We start from the raw sequence: 6,373 nt of genomic DNA, 5'->3' as shown, positions 1-6,373 counted from the left end.
GATTTTATTGGCATGTATTGGTTATACAAAGACAGAGGTAGACCACATTATTATATTTCCTTTTCATTTTGTGTGTATAAATGTATTTGCCTGTATGAACATACAGACCTTGTGTGCCTAAAGAGGTCAGAAGAAGGTGCTGCATCCTCTGGAGCTGGAGTGATGGGTGCCTGTGAACTGCTATTCAGGGGCTGAGAACCAAACCTGGGTTAACAGCTGAGCATCTCTCCAGCTCATTGTGACAGCTCTGTGCATGCCTTAGCACATATCAATCCTATTCATTGTGGTGGTTTGAATGAAAATGGTCCCTATAGGCCATAGGGAATGGCACTATTAGGAAGTGTGGCCTTATTGGAACAGGTGCAGCCTTGTTGGAGGAAGTGTTCACAGGCGGCCAACTTTGAGGTCTCAGATGCTCAAGCCACGCTCAGCGTGGCAGTCACTTTCTCTGGATCCAAATGTAGAAATCTCAGCTCCTTCTCCAGCACCATGTCTGCCTGCACACTGCCATGCTTCCCACCAGGTTGATAATGAACTGAACCCCTGAACTGTAAGGCACCCCCAATTAAATGTTTTCCTTTATAGGAGTTGACATGGTCATGGTATCTCTTCACAGCAAATAAAGTAAAAGCAAGAAAGTAAAATGGAGACTATCCAGGATACTCATCATTTTCAATAGTCTCCATTTTACTTTTTTATCCCTTTGCCTCTGGATTCCAAGCAGGAGAGAAAAATGCTGCTTATCTTTCTGAGTCTAGATTATTTTTACTTTACATAATCCCCTGTTCATTCTAATGTCTTACAAATGATATGATTTCACTATTCTTTATGATTGAATAAAACTCTAGTGTCCAGGCATGGTGGCCCACACCTGTAATCCCAGTACTCAAGAGGTAGAGGCAGGAGGATCATGTCAAGCTCTGAGACCTGTCCTCCTCCTCAGAAGAAGAATCCTCCACTGTGCACACGTCCTGTGTTTTCTCTATCCACTCCTCTACTGTTGGCCATCTAGACGGTTCCATCTCTTATCCACCGTAAATAGTGCAATAAACAAGGGTGTGCAGGTATCTCTGCGGCTGCTGGCATAGGTTCTGGAAGCAATGCGCCTGAATCACATGGAAATTTCCTTTTTAGTTGTTGACTTCCGTATGATTTCCCACTGTGACCATCTGTCTTAGTTGGGGTTTCTATTGCTGTGAAGGGACACAATGACCACAGCAGCTCTTATAAAGGAAAAACATTTAACTGGGGTGGCTTACAGTTTCAGAGGTTCAGTCCATTGTCATCATGGTGGGACATGGCGGCGTGCAGGCAGACATGGTGCTGGAGAAGGAGCTGAAAGTTCTACATCTTGACTCATAGGCAGCAGGACGTGATCTGAGACACTGGATGTGACTTGAGCTTATATGAGACCTGAAAGCCGGCTCCTACAGTGACACATTTCCTCCAACAAGGCCACACCTCCCAATAGTACCACTCCCTTTGGGGGCCATTTTCTTTCAAATCACCACACTGAGAAAGGAAAATACAAAATGTACAGCTTGAGGGGATTAGGAGCACCAGAAAGTATGATGTTGGAGCCAAATCCAAATAAGTTTAAAGAAAAGCCTGGTTCTAAATGGAATGAAGAAGTGGCAGCTTCAGGCAAGACCCCAACCAGCTAAACAAATGGAATGGTGGCTTCAGGCAAGACCCCAAACCAACTAAGCAAATTCCAAACAGTGAAAAGGAATTAAAGAAAAGCATCAGCAGTGAAGAAGACCATCAGCAAGAGGCAGCTGGTGAAGATGTAATTGAATGAGGAGGCCAAGTCCCAGTTCTTTCAAGCAGCAGACCTTGGCAGTTTTGACCAAGTGGTTTGGGCTTTAGAGTCAAGGATAAAAGAAAGGGGTGATAGCTGGGCGGTGGTGGCACACACCTTTAATCCCAGAACTCAGGATTTAGAAAAAAATAGAAAGAAAGGGGCTGTGAAACCTCCCTCCATAGCAAGGAAAGCCACTGAGACCCGGTACTGTATCAAGAGTGTCCCTGCGTGGAGAAGCCCAGAGAGACCATTGTGTCAAGCTGTGTGGGAGACCCCAAAATATTGGAGATGCCAGAGTCATGGGATAACAGACTAAGCATCTTCTTTTCTAAGAAGTCCCTTCACAACCACTAGGACCCCCTTTCCTCATTGGCTGCATGATCAGGAGGGTAGAATCTGGGTCTTGTCTTTCCCTCTGCCTCTTAATTTTGTCTTATTGTTTTCTTCAACAAAAACTATGTATGGGTTCAGCTATGGTCTGCATCCTGTTTATATTAAAGCTTACCAAGTACATGATCTTATCCTGTCTGCAGATCATTAGGCACCTTGGCTATTAGTAATTTTTCATTCTAAACATCTGGTTTTGGGGGTGACAGTTAGACTCACTGCTCAGATGGTAGGAACTATTCATTCGGAACCTCCAGCTTGCCCTGCGTGGTCTGGAAAACCCCATTTGTCAGTCTCCATAAGAGTATGCAGTAGAAGACAGCTGATATTCATAAGGTTGACCCATAGATGACTAAACTATCTGATGGAGGAGCCTCCTGAGCGAGGTTTATGAGATCATTGCCTGTGAATAACAGACTGCTTCTGTCTGTAATTCTCTTGTGTGCTGCAACCCCCCTCCTCTAACACGGCCACAGGATGCTTCCCGTAACTGCTGGCTGGCAGTGTGTTTCTCCTTTGCTGGCACTGCTGTTTCTGTGAATTGACTGGAGAATGACTTCTTCCTGTACTGTGTGATTTTGGTGAATAAAATATGCCTTTATAGTTAAACCTTTGTTTCACAAATTGGTGAGAAATTTAGATGCCTGTTTTCTATCTTTAACTGGTTGACAAGACAATTAAGTATAATTAACTAGACTGAATGTCTCTGTGAATAGATCATAAGTTAAATTTTCACAGATAGTACACAAGGACAGAATTGCAGATGTCTGTTTTGTTAACCAAGTCCGGAGAGACACAGCCTTATGCCCAGATAACCATGGGAAAGGCTTCACAAATGGCCAGGACTCCAGAAGACGGTCTGGCCTCACACCCTTGAATGAAAAGTTACAAATTTCCTCCTTGTGCTCTGTGGGGTGGCGCACAAGATAAGAAAATGCATTATTAGACTTGTGACGCTTTTGGGTGGGCTTTCGAGAGGTTTCTCACTGTAGCTTTGGAACCTGCCCTGGAACTCATTCTGTATACCAGGCTGGCCTCCAACTCACAGAGATCCAACTGCCTGCCTCCTGAGTGCTGGGATCACCGCAGCCCAGCTGAGATGTAGTCTTCTTAAGATAGCGTCTGCTTATCCTGAGTAGTGTCAGCGTTGTCTTGAATACAACTTTTGTATCACTTTCTCTGCCTCAGAGTTGTATATAAGCATGCTGAGAAATAAACTCGGGCTGCAGTATTCACGGACAGTCCTTCCGAATCTCTCTTCTGTCTCTGTCTTTTCTCAGTCCTCACTCCCCGCTCAGGTACTGTTTGGGCTGTGCCAGCAGGTACTGGCTGTACACGACTTCTATATTTCTTCCTTAGACCTCTCAATAGTTTAGCCTTTCTCCTTCATAACCCCTTGTAGGCTATCTTCTTAAAGATAATGTTACAGATGAATCCCCCTTTGCAGCTGCCCACTAATCAGAAAGCTGACAGGTTTATTTCTTGTGTGCCCCTTATCGTTTACTCGAGGAATGCATTATGACCTTTAGAAATACTTTTTGTGACCTCTTTTATTGCCTAAAGTTTGCTGTCAAATGTGTATATAAGCTGTGTGAACAAAGAAACCAAGGAGAATGAGAACTGGCAATATAAAGCGCATGACCTCAGTCCGTGACTGGGAGTCTTTCCCTCAGATAGATAGGAAATTTTTCTAAGGACTGCCGCTCTGAAGGCATTCTTTCTGCAACCCTGGTGCAGACCTGGGAGCTGGTCTCACCGGGCTGCAATACCCATTCCTGTTTCTCTGTCTCCAAACCCTGCCCACTCAGAGAGTCTTTAAATGCTAAAAGCCCAGTTCCACATTCTTGGCAGCCACTGCAGCTTCCTCCCCTGACCATACTTGTGCACAACCCAGTTTGTGGGAGACACGTCATCACTCCTTGTCTACAACCTATAAAGTCTTCCTGCATTAGTTGTGAAGGGGAGCCTCTCGGGCCTCAATCTCTGGGATTGGAGAAATTGTCTGGGAGTTGCTTTGCTCAAATCAATCTGTTCTTGCACTTTTTTAGTTCAGCTTGATCTGGCTTACTGAGTCTGTGAAGAAACTTATTATGGGGTGGTGGTTGGGGGGCAGAAAATCTATTAATAGTTAGTAGACTGCCCCCGGGAGTCCAGGGTTTTCTGTTTATCGATAATTGGACCTGAACTGACCCATGCTGCTTTTCTTTTGAAAGTGAACTGTTAGATTTTACTCCTTACACTCTGTACCACTGATCTACAGCTTGGCACTCCTTTTATGCTTTTAAATTTCGAGTCAGAATCATTAGGTTGCTCTGGCTAGCTTTGAGCTCACTGTAAATTCCAAGATGTCCTCAAATTTGCAGTGGATCCTTCTTCCTTACACTCCCAAGTCCTGTGATTACAAGCATGCTCCACCGCGCCCAGCTTTGTGGGTTACCTCCCTAACTTGAAATCAGTTCCCACTGGTCAAGTGCCACTCTGAGGAAGCTTGGGAAGACAATGTACCTGCCAATGAGTTGGTTCCACAAGTAAACCTCTGGGCACACACCTTTATTTATATTTTAAAATTTTATTTGATTAACATTTTTCTCATTTATTTTACATACCAACCAGTTTCCTCTCCCTCCTCTCTTCCCACCCCCTTCCCCACCTCCTACCCACCCCCTCCCCATTCTCTTCTCATCTGTCTTCATTCAGAAAGGGGCAGGCCTCTCATGGGCTTGAACAAAGCTTGGCACATCAACTTGAGGCAGGGCCAAGTTCCTCCCCCTGCATCAAGGCTGGGCAAGGTAACCCAGCATTGGGAACAGGCTCTCTCAGCTAAGGGACCAGTCCTGATCTCACTGCTAAAAGCCTTACAAAGAGACCAAACTACACAGTTGTTACACACATGCAGAGGACCTAGGTCAGTCCTATGCAGTCTTCCTAACTGTTGGTCCAGAGTCCATGAGCTCCCATGAGCTTAGGTCAGCTGTCTCTGTGGGTTCCCCCAACATGTGTGATCTTGACCCTTCTCCCAAACACCCCCTACCTGCCCGCACAATCCCTCCTCCCTTCTTCAGCAGGATTCCTGGAACTCAGCCCAGTGTTTGGTTGTAGATCGCTGCATCTGCTTCCATCAGTTACTGGATAAAGGCTCTTTGATGACAATTAGGTCACCAATCTGATTACAATAGATGGTGAGTTCAGATACCCTCTCCACTGTAGCTAGGAGTCTTAGCTGGGTCATCCTTGTGAGTTCCTGGGGGTTTCCCTGGCACCAGGTTTCTCTCTAATCCTGAAATGGGCCCTCCTATCAAGACGTCTTTTTCCTTACTTTTCCACTCTGTCTGACCCCCAACCTGCCTCCTGCACCCAGCCTGCTCAGCCTGCTCCCTCAAGCTCCCACCCTCCCATCCCCCCAACCCTCGCCCCAGTTTACCCAGGAGATATCTTCTATTTCCCCTTCCCAAGGAAATCCATATATCCCTCTTTGGACCCTCCTTGTTATCTAGCCTGCGGCACATGCCCTTAATCCTAGCACTTGTGAGGCAGAAGCAGGTGAATCTCTGAGTTCGAGGCCAGCCTGGTCTACAAAGTGAGTTCCAGGACAGCCAGGACTGCATGGTGAGATCCTGGTGCAAGGGAGAAACCTGAATTTTTCGACTTCAGTTACACCATGGCTAGATCAGCAGTGGGAAAGATACAGGAGCTGGGGAGACAGCTGTCAGACACTGACGTGCTTGCTGAACCAGCACGAGGACCTGAGCTCAATCCCTGGAACCTATATAAAAAATCAGGCATGACGACACATGCTTGCAATCCCAGCACCAGGATGGTGGAGACCGTAGGATCCCTGGGGCTCCCTGGCTAGCCAGCCTAGACTACTTGGCAAGTTCCAGGTGGATGAGAGGTTCTATCTCAATCAAGGTGAATGGTGTTTTCTAAGCAATGATACCAGACGTTGGCTTCCACATGTGTATGCGTGACACACACACACACACACACACAGACACACAGCACACATACACACATATGCACATACAGGCACACATATCCCTACAAGTACATGTACTCACACAAACTCATACCTACATACGGCTATACACAAAGACAACCAGCGAACCCCATATGCCAAACTGACCTGACTATGCCCATGGCCCTGTGGCTGGCTGCAACCCTGCCCTGGCTCTTGTCTCCAAG

Source organism: Myodes glareolus, chromosome 9 (genome assembly GCF_982192425.1).
Source record: "Myodes glareolus chromosome 9, mMyoGla1.1, whole genome shotgun sequence".
NCBI lineage: Eukaryota > Metazoa > Chordata > Mammalia > Rodentia > Cricetidae > Myodes > Myodes glareolus.
This window is presented reverse-complemented; position numbering follows the sequence as displayed.